The sequence below is a fragment of the Pseudopodoces humilis genome, chromosome 6 (genome assembly GCF_049639895.1).
Source record: "Pseudopodoces humilis isolate 2021_Gansu_Grassland_sample_001 chromosome 6, ASM4963989v1, whole genome shotgun sequence".
In the NCBI taxonomy this organism is placed as follows: Eukaryota; Metazoa; Chordata; class Aves; order Passeriformes; family Paridae; genus Pseudopodoces; species Pseudopodoces humilis.
In genome coordinates this window covers 32,432,775-32,442,918 of record NC_142205.1, presented here as the reverse complement: position 1 = coordinate 32,442,918, position 10,144 = coordinate 32,432,775, and the positions used below count along the sequence as shown (strand labels likewise).

General features: G+C 41.8%; 1 long non-coding RNA gene across 1 annotated transcript; it reads right to left on the bottom strand.

Moving 5' to 3' along the window:
* Positions 1-5,330: 5,330 nt before the first annotated feature.
* LOC148184142 (uncharacterized) lies at positions 5,331-7,074 on the bottom strand. Its single transcript, XR_015772723.1, has 2 exons — positions 6,940-7,074; positions 5,331-6,334 (listed from the first exon to the last, which is right to left on the bottom strand). It is a non-coding gene; the product is annotated as an uncharacterized LOC148184142 (long non-coding RNA).
* Between the last annotated feature and the right edge of the window lie 3,070 nt (positions 7,075-10,144).

The following is a 10,144-nucleotide window of genomic DNA, read 5'->3' as shown; positions in this document are numbered from 1 at the left end:
TGACAGAGGAAAAAAAAGTTTTTAATTTGCATTTTTTAAGCTAAATTTTAAAACTTGCTTATTTAGAATTTTAAATGCTAGATTTCTCCATTTAGAAGTCTTGGTAAGGTATTACTTTCAGTAAAATTACTAGTAACAAAGAATTATTGTTACAATAAAAATCTCTCAGAAATTACAAAAGGAAACAGCAAGTCTCAAAATGTATTTGCTACGTCAGTAGGTTCAGCTATTTAACACAATGTACCTGAACAACTACAGAAGACTGAGTTTCTTCACTGTCTGATGAGGATTTTGATACCTGGGTCTTTTAAAAAATCATTTGAAGACTACGTTATCTTTTGTTTAAAGCTGCCTCTTACAGGCTTTGGATGAACAAGTTTTCTCATTTTGTAACAATACGAAAAATATTTTTCATTTAAGCTTGATCAGACTATGACCCTGGGATTTCAATTTAGCTCAGAAAAGAAATGTCCAGAAGCAAATGGCAGAGTAGGCAGGAAGAACTGTAGTCTTTATTTATCTAGGGAACCCTGATGTTACCCACAAGCAAGACCTTGCAGTATTTTGATATAGTGGTACTGTGTGTGACCCATACAGATGCAGGAAGAGAGCCATAACTATAAAGCCTTCACTGTTTTCTATAATCCCTCTTTCCAATATCTCAAAGGAAAGGAGACGTTTCACAGGGAAGGAAACTCATCCACAATGAGATCAAGAAACCTGGCCAGAGTCAAAGGCAGGGTTGGAAGCAGAGAGGGGTCCCACAAGAGAACACTAATCACAGAGGCACAGGCCGAAGTCTGAGGGTGGTCAGAGCATGGCAGCCAGGAGCACCAGGAGTGTCTCAATGTGTTTGTCCAAGCCCCAGTAACATCTCACCCAGCATCTCTCAAGCCACTCCTTAGTTACACTTTGCAAACAGAATCAAACTTCTGTCAGCAGCTAAAAGTCACTGACTGTCATAGTAGAGATGGACAATGACATCTGTTCTTCTTCCATCATAGCCCCATCTTTATTGCACACAGCATATATTTACATGGTTATCAGAAGGCACTGTGTTTAATTCCAGTTGGTTAGGAACTCAGTTCACTGGTTGGCAATGCTGAGTGTACATGTCAATCAAAACTTTTCTCTCTAACAATGTTTACATACATTTTCTACTGATTCCCATGGAACAGATCCCTTGTTATTACAGGTGCACTTGTTTTTCTCCCAAGAATAGTTTGTTACATTAACAAACTTTTCATTCTCAAGATGTTTTTTCATGGGAATTTACACTCTTGCTGCTAGCTATACTTAACCAAAGTAACAAGGCCTGAACAATGATTTTACTAGGCCTTTCATTTGTAAGGTTTTACCTATATGTGACCCCTCAGAGTTCCCACTAATTTTGGTTTTGATTATCCCAGGCTCAGGCAGCATGCTGAGGGCAACCACAACCAGCCTGTTGTAGCTTGCAGGCTCCTGCCCAGCAAGACCAGGAGAAGACGATGCACTAGCAGAGGGAGAGCTTTCTGCCCTCTGCCACAGAAGGTTCACAGCAAATATCAGGCTGGGGCAGTACAGGTTGGCTGCTGCTCAGCCCCCAGGGCAGGCATTGTCCTGCAATTTTGTAGTTTCCTCCCAGAAGATGAAAGTCAAGGTGTGCATGCCCTGCAATTCATAGGGACAAGGCTCCAAGTATGTAATTTCTGTTCACTCTACTTCCAGTGGTCTTAACATTATCTCTGGGTTAGAGATAAACTTTTTTTTTTTTAACTTTGCTCATCTGTCAAGTCTCATTGCCTGACATCAAGGAGATCAATCTGCCTTCCTTAAACACAACTCCTGGCTCTTTTGAGAGGCTTCCCTTTTTAGATGTTGGCCTCCTAAGTTCCTCTCCACAGCCTGTCTCCCCTGCTGCATCCTTCAACAGATTTTCTCAAATCAGAACAGACAACCCATGTAGGCTGACATGCTTTTTGCAGTGCTCACTGCTCACATCTGAATGTTACTGCCCAATCTGCAGGCATTCCTGGGCAGCAGAGGAGAGTGGGGACCAGAGGTGTCTGCTACATGTGTAGAGGCATGCACACTGGAAAGGACTCTTTTTCTGCAGTCAGTAAAAATGACATGGGTGAGGAAATTCCTAAGGATTACTGCCAGAGAGTTTTAAGTACCAGGACCAGAAGTTGTCTGTGAGACAAAATAAAAGAAAAGAAAACCAAGAAGAGACAGAATAAGTCTCTGCAGATGTTACCAGAATCTGCCCTCTCTCCCTTTTGGAGGTTTTTCTTTTGAAAGAAAACACATTTGGGAGTGTGAATGCATGACCTGCTCTCCCTTGAATGCCAAATTTTCAGAAACATCATTCATCTTACTCAATATTCCTCCTCTGCCTGAGGTGAAGTCAGTCATCTCTGCACGCCTGATACCGGTAGTTTTGCCTTAACCTTAAAAAGAGGTTGAAATAAAACAAAAGTGAAGCTCCAATTCCACACAGGTATTTCAACTTTATGGGGAGTTACCCATTAGAGAAAACTATCACCTGAAACAGTTCTCCTTTTCTTTTCCCCAGTCCATCCCCAACCTTGCTGGGGATATGTGAAGGAATACCTTAGTTACTTCAGTCTAAGCTAAAAGTGCATTTAAAATCAATCCAGGTAATGTGTAGCCCCACTTGAGGGCAGAATCTCAAATCAGAATATTTATTACTGAGCTGTAAAGCTCTGTTTTCTCAGACTTTGTCAGAAAGGAGATATTTGAATGCCAACAGGGACATCAGGCTCCATCTCTTTATAGACCTTGGGTCAGGAAGGGATGTAAGTACATCATCAGCTTTAGCCCCGCTGACTTAAAGGATAGTTAAGCACATATTTTTTTCTGTCATGAACAGGAAATATGTAGTACTATATTCATCTTAGCTGCAAGGGGAATATGCAAACTCACACAAGCTACCTAGCTCACAGCAAAGGGTAGGTGCAGCTTTTCTTACACTCTAAGCTATGATTAACAGAAAAGGAACTGGCCAGAAGTGAACAGTGGGATCAACCTATTGAGATTTTTGTTCAACCCAAATGTATGAAAGTACTGTTTTATTATGCCACACAGCAAGAACCATGCCAGACACTTTTCCTGGTGGAAAAGGACCTGAAGATACTGGATGACATCTTGCTGAACATGAGCCAGCAGTGTGCACAGGGGGCCAAGAAAGCCAGGGGCATTCTGGTTTGTATCAAGAATGGCATGGCCAGCAGGACCAGGGCAGTGATTGTCCCTCTGTACTTGGCACTGGTGAGGCCACATCTCAAGTTCTGTCTTCAGTTTTGGGCTGCTCACTGCTAGAAAGACATTGAGGTGCTGGAGTGTGTGCAGAGGACAATGAAGTTAGTAAAGGGTCAGGAGCTCAAGTTTTATGAGAAGTGGCTGAGGGATCTGGGGTGTTTAGTGTGGAGAAAAGGAGGCTCAGGGGAGAACTTCTGGCTCTTTACAACTTTACAACTTTGAAAGGAGATTGTAGCCAGGTAGTGTTTTGTCTCTTCTCCCAGGTCACAGGTGACAGGACAAGAGGAAATGGCCTCAAGCTGTGCCAGGAAAACTACATATTAGGGGGAAAAAACCGACAGAAAGTATGTAAAGCATTGGAACATACTGCCCATGGAAGTGGTGGAGTCACCCTCTCTAGAAGTGTTCAAACAACGTGTGGATATGTCACTTGAGGACATGGTTTAATGGTGAACATAGCGGTGGTAGTTCTAGGCTGATGGTTGGACTTCATCGTCTTAAAGACCTTTTCCAGCTTAAATGATTCTATGATCAGTGACCTCTCTCTAGGCTTGTCAGTCCTAGGATCCCAAGGTCCCAGACTCAGGCAGATGTACCCTGCTGGGGAGTGACCTGGCTCATCTGTGCCCCCACAGGAGCATTTCCAACAGGAAAATGAGCCAGCATGAACAACGAGGGGAAGAGCAGTAGGGACATCCTATTTCTAGAGCCATCCTACCTGAACCATGGTGTTGCCCTAGAAAGCAGAAGCGTCCCTCAGATGGAAGTGTTTAACATGGCTCCCACTCTTCTCTGTACATGACCCTGTGGAGTCAGCTGTAATGCTGCAAGACCCCATATTTCAGGAAAGGGCAAAGGAAGGAGCAGAGAACTACAGCCCTGCCAGGTGAAGAACAACCCATGTTGACCCATGGTGATGCCACTTGTGCCACAGTTCCCTCTTCCTCACATCTCTGTAGAAATCCCTGAAGGGAAAAAAGGCTCTGGAAGAGATGACAGGGTCTGCAGGAAGAGACAATGAGAGGGTGTAAGAGCAGGGAAGGGAGGAGGAGGCAGTAGTCAAAGCATATACCTGGAAGTCACCAGGGACCACTGCACTGTGAAATCTACTGGTCACTTTTATTTGCAGGGTAGAGATGTGGCTCACAGTGGGATACAGTCACCCTCCCTTGCAGTCCCTGAAGTCAATGTGGAACTCCCTGGAAGAGACACTGTAGTCCAACTGTATCCAGCCTAGACAGGAATTTCAGTCAACTCCCACAAACCAACCACACATGTGCTCTGCAGTGACCTCTTGGTGACCAGGCACACCAGAAGCACTTACGAAGCCCGTCCAATTGAGAAGAAAATTACTCCTGTTAGCACAAGAGAAACAAGGATTTTTGGCATATATATTCCCTAGCCACTTTGAACACTCCTTCAGTTTCAAACATGGTTGTCTGATAGACTCTCCACCCTCCTTGTTACTCCACTTATTTTTCACCAAATCACAGGGAGGTTCTTTCCCCCTACTGTGTTTTCAGACGAGCTTCCTTTGGCCTTGCAGAGCCCGACAGGTGACAGACCTCTTGTGCAACCACACACTTCCTTTTCTCTCTTCCTTTCATCCCCAGACTTCAACATCCCATCACAAATTTATTTTGCTGTCTAGAACTTCCTAGTCTCCCTGTCCTTCCCCTCAGGGCAAGTCTCCAAGAACCGACCAAAAGTGTTTCCACACCTAATTAGCTCCTAGTTTTTCTCCTCTGGAAGTTAGATAAGCAATGTTGCAGTTACAAGTAGATTCACATAGACTAAGGCATGCATGATAGGGCTGTTTGTTACAGCGTGATGTCTCCAGTTGTCAAAGAAACATTTATTCTCCATAAGATTAAAAAATAAACAAAAAAAAAACCACTGAAAAAAACCCACCAAAAACCCCATATCCAATATAATTACATACAGTCACCCTGGAAGAAGGAGAATACACAGAAAACAAATCCTGGCATCTGAATGTGAAGCTCTTAAGCAAAACTTGTCAAGTGTTTCAAGAAATAAATATGAAAACCTTACCACAAAACACTAGATGCATTATTAGTACTATCTTTAATAACAGGAAAAATATTAAAGTGCCATATTGTTTACAACACAAAATTAAAATTTTATTTTTAATCAGTCCTGTTTACCCAGCAACATTCTGATTAGCAGTCAGAGTTGATTGAACAGTGGAGGAAAGAAAACCCTCTCACAAGAAGATATGCCACATAAAAGACTTCTGCACGAGTCAACAAGCAGCAACAGCAGAGTTACAGTGCCAGCTAAAGAATGTACCCGGGTCTCTGGCAATCCAAGACACAACTTTATGCCTCTGAAACAGTGATCTGAATGTATTTCGTTTCCTCTCCTTTGGTGCAGGGAGCCTTCCTGAATATTTGCATGGCAGAACTGAAGTACACATTAGCTTGAAACAATGAAGGAGTAGGGAGGTACAGAACTGAGTAAGAAATCCCAGGAAACCGTAGGCAATTGCTTCTTTATTATGCATATTTTGCTGCTGGAGCACATAATGCTCATTCTCTTCAGGGCAGGGTTTTTTAAAAGCACAGTAAATAATGTCAACAACTAAAAATCCAGCATATGGAGCTTTTTTTTCCTCTTTCTTTTGCCTCATATTTAGCGGGGGGAGTGCCCTCACAGAGGCAAGATTTTCCAGCACAAATCTTAAAGCATACAAGACGGAAGTAGCAGTTTGCCATTCCAATCCCTACTCCTTAATTCCTCCTAAAAAGAAAAAAACCCAAACAGGTGTATGCACAAAACAAATGACGGTAATCCATGTACCCTGTCACATATATCTCAGTTTTAAGCTTTGCCTTTCTGCTGCACAGTTCAGAGAAGGATGGTGCTCTTCTCATTTGTTACTCGGAGTGACATGCAGCAGCTCTCCTGCCACAATTATCTGGTGGTGCCTTCCAGGCATGGAGCTGCCCAAGGCACCTTCCTCCTGGGATATTTCCTCAGCAGGGAAGGGGTTCAAAGCTCAGCCGCATCAGTGTCTTTGAAGCATTCAGACGACATAAATCCACTGCTCCTGAAGATGAGCAATGTTAGGAAGCAAGCTGCTGCAATTAAGCTCTTACTCCAGAAAAAACAAAAAAATAAAAAAATTGAATGCTGCACTCTTCCATAGCTTGATTAACCACATGCTTCATTAAAGCTTCCACTACTGCTTAACTGAGCTGTAAATGCCAGGAAGGCAGTGTTTTTTTTTGAATGAGACAGTTCATTAATTTTTTCATTTTTTTCCCTCTTTCTTTCCCCCACCCCGCCCCAAGCATTTCCTTCTAACCAAAGAAAGTAAACAGGTGCATTAAGTGTAAAAGGAAGGGAATGTGGATTTAAAAGTTTCATGTAGGGTTTCTTAGTCAGCTCCGTTCAATGCTTTTGCACTGTGCCTTTCAGTAGTTTTGAAGGCTAAGACCACAAAGTAGATGCAGACTAAGCACTTGAAATAAGTTTTATCCCTCTCTTCTCAAATCAGAGTTTTACATTAGATAAACCTGGATTTTAAAAGGAAGGGAGATAACTCTGCTAAAAGAAGATAGAGTGGTGTAAACCCCTTGAGCCATCACCACTGAAGAGAGAGAGTTGGTACTTTACACTTTCAGCCCTCTATTTTATAAATCCTTTTCTTACCTGCAACTGAGAAGAAACAGCTGCAAAAAAATGGCCTTTCAGCCGTGGTCACTTCTGTACTTCATTCTTAAGTGCTCCCAGAGCAGCAGCAACCCAAACAAACCCTGCTGGATTACTAAAGCACTGCTGCCTGCTCCTTTATGAGTCTCATGCTGCTCCACAGCCGTTTCCTGGCTCCCTAAAGCCCACCTGCTCCCCACAGCCCCAGCTGCAGCTCATAAACTTATCCCAGGCACCAGGTGAGAATTAGCCCCAGCCCCCGGCAATTGCTGCTTCAGGGCATCAGGTGAAGCCTCTGTGCTTGTCCCACCTCACTCATAAAGGTTCCTATGGCCCAGCTTCAGAGAGAAAAGCCAAGGGTGGCAAGCAAGAATTTTCATTCATTTTGCTTGTTGGCAACAGCTTAAAATCCCTGCAAGATTCATTCTGTTTGCTGATAAACTACTGCAGCTTCTGCAGTTATGTACATAGAGCTTTCAGGCTGAGCTATTGCCAGTGTTATCACAGGCTATTTGAGAAATCAGAACAACTGTACTGGTCACAGCACACTTTGTAATCTTTGTGAAAATATTTCCAATATACAAAGCAATAAAATGCAGTGATCAAAGCTTCAAAGATGCAGATTATGCTTTTACTCAGTATGCCAGCCTGTGAAACCACCCTTTCTTAAATGAAATTCATGTAAATAAGACTGCCTGTTCCTTGGGTTTTCCAACAAGGGAATGATCTAATGTTTTGGAAGGAAAATCTTGATGTTTGCAGGATTTAGATTTAACTGTGAAGACAGCATTATATTGAACTGGATGGGACCTCAGCATTTTATTGAATGTGACTGCTTCTTCTACTAAGTGGTACCAAGGTAACTACCGAAGGGTTCCCCAGAGTCTCCTTTCAGGTTGCTGTACCATGTTTTTCAAGCAATCCCTACTGAGGCCTGAGCCTACAGTCAGCTCCCCTTCCCTGGCAGGCTGGGGGGTGGGTACCGTGGGAGTGGTGCTGGCAGCCACAGAAGGACCTGTGCAGTTTCACCTGGGTGAACCACCAGGCTCAAAGGGCCAATGGTTCAAAATCCAGCTGGAGTAGTGGCTGGAGGAATGAGCTGACAGAAACTTGATGAAGTCCTGCACCAGGAACTGAACAAGTCCCAGCTGGCTGAGTGCCCAGTGGATGGAAGGCAGCTTGAAAGAACAGGGTCCACCTGGATCCCTGCATCCACTGAGTGGATCCTGTTGTAGTGCCTGTATCACAGAGGAGGAGAGTCAGTGAGCACCAAGAATTAGAATGGCTGACCAAAAAGGCTGCAGAATCTGTTTTTGTAGATACTCACCTGGACAAGGCCTGAGCAACTGGATCTATCCTGTAAGTCAATGGTGCTAAATACCCTCTAGAAATCCTTCCACTCCAAATGGTTCTATTAATCTCGAACTTGAGCTTCAGCAGCAGAAACAGTTTATTATATTATATTATTATAATATTATATATTGAGAGGTTTTCTTTGTTTCTTCTATTAAGTGCTCTTTGTTTTGATGTCAAAGCACTATCTCCCAAACGATTAAAACAAAACAAAAAAAAACCTGAGAAGTGTAGAGAGCTCTGGACATGTACAAAGTAAGGATCAAAACTTCTTCAAGATTTTCTCTAAAACGTTAACCTCAAACTAAGCACACAGTGTCTCAAGACTTGTATATGCTTCTTCCCTTTCCATAAAGCTGCCCTGGAAATTAGAGTCCACTTAATGGCCTGAGTCCACTGACCATCACTCTGATATCTTGTATCTGATATCTTGTATGTGTGCCTCTATCAGATCAAAACCTGATCAGGAAAACTTTAAAATCCTATCTTTTTCTCCAGTACTGCATTTTGTTACACAACCAGAGAAGTCCTGGGGGGAAAAATAAGTTTACAAAAGAAAAAGTACTTTCCCAAAAACATCTGGACATTGGTTCAAAAAACTTCCAAGTTTTTAAGCACATTATATATTCACAGTATCCAAGGTCTAACATGAAACACTTACAGTAACTTGAATCACAATGCATATGCATTTTAATCTGAACTTAGATTAGCAGTTTTATATGAAAAAAATAGCAATTTTGCTGCCCCAAAAACTAAAACCCCAAAATTCTGCTTCTTCTCTCCCCTGTTCTATTGTCAGACACATATAAGTCAAAATACTTCAACTTACTAATTCAGACCAAAGAAAAAGATGTGCAGAAACTGCGTTAGTGACATTTTATTAAAGTAATTTTTCAGGTTTCATGCTCCCCCACACACACATATGTGCAAATTTCTTCTTCTGGCACTGAGCCACAGACCAATTTTGATGTGGAAAACAGCTGTAGGAAAAAGAAACTCAGAAATTATCTTATAAAGGGATACACAATACATTACAGTGATCCCTTTAGTAGTCAAATGGTTCATGAACATTATGTTTTATGTAAAATACAAATACACAAAATATGCTTTCCATATGATTGCAAAAACAGCAGCGCTCTGGAGCCAAGTGCATGACTTAATATTATAATAATGAGTCTACTTCAGTGTAGTGGATTTTAATAAGACTTTAATAATACTGGTATGAAGCCAAATTACATAATGTCCCAAAATATGAAACAAAGCTTTTGTAGAGAAAATAAAAGCTCATTGAAGTATAACCACATTAAAAAAAACAAAAACAAAACCAAAAACAACAAAACAAACAACCACCAATGTTATCTAAACAAAGCCATTAGGCATATTTAATTTTTAAAAATCAAATTAGAGAAAAGGAACTCAAATCTATTCCCAGATCTCAAGATAAAATTAAAGAGGATATTATTTTAGGCAACATTTATGAAAATGGAGGTACTATGTCAGCACTGGGAAACAAGCTAACATCGTAATTACATCTTTTGGCACAGATATGGATATGGGTTGAATATCTCAAATTTCTCTCAAAGGACAAAAAATGATTCAGTTACCTTACAGGCGGAGTTTAAGACTAAGCTATGTTGGATTATCTAGGAACAGCTTAGACCAATAAAATTATTTTCTTTTACACGTGAGAACAAACTCAGTTGTGAAAGTCCCAGAGGTAAAGCCCCGAACTATTTACTCCCTCAATCCCCTTCAATTCTGGAGTCTTGGGGAAAGCAAGGATTTGAAAGCACCTGTAAAGCTCACTCAGGCACGGACAATTCTCAGAACAGCTTCCTCTCTTAACCCTGCC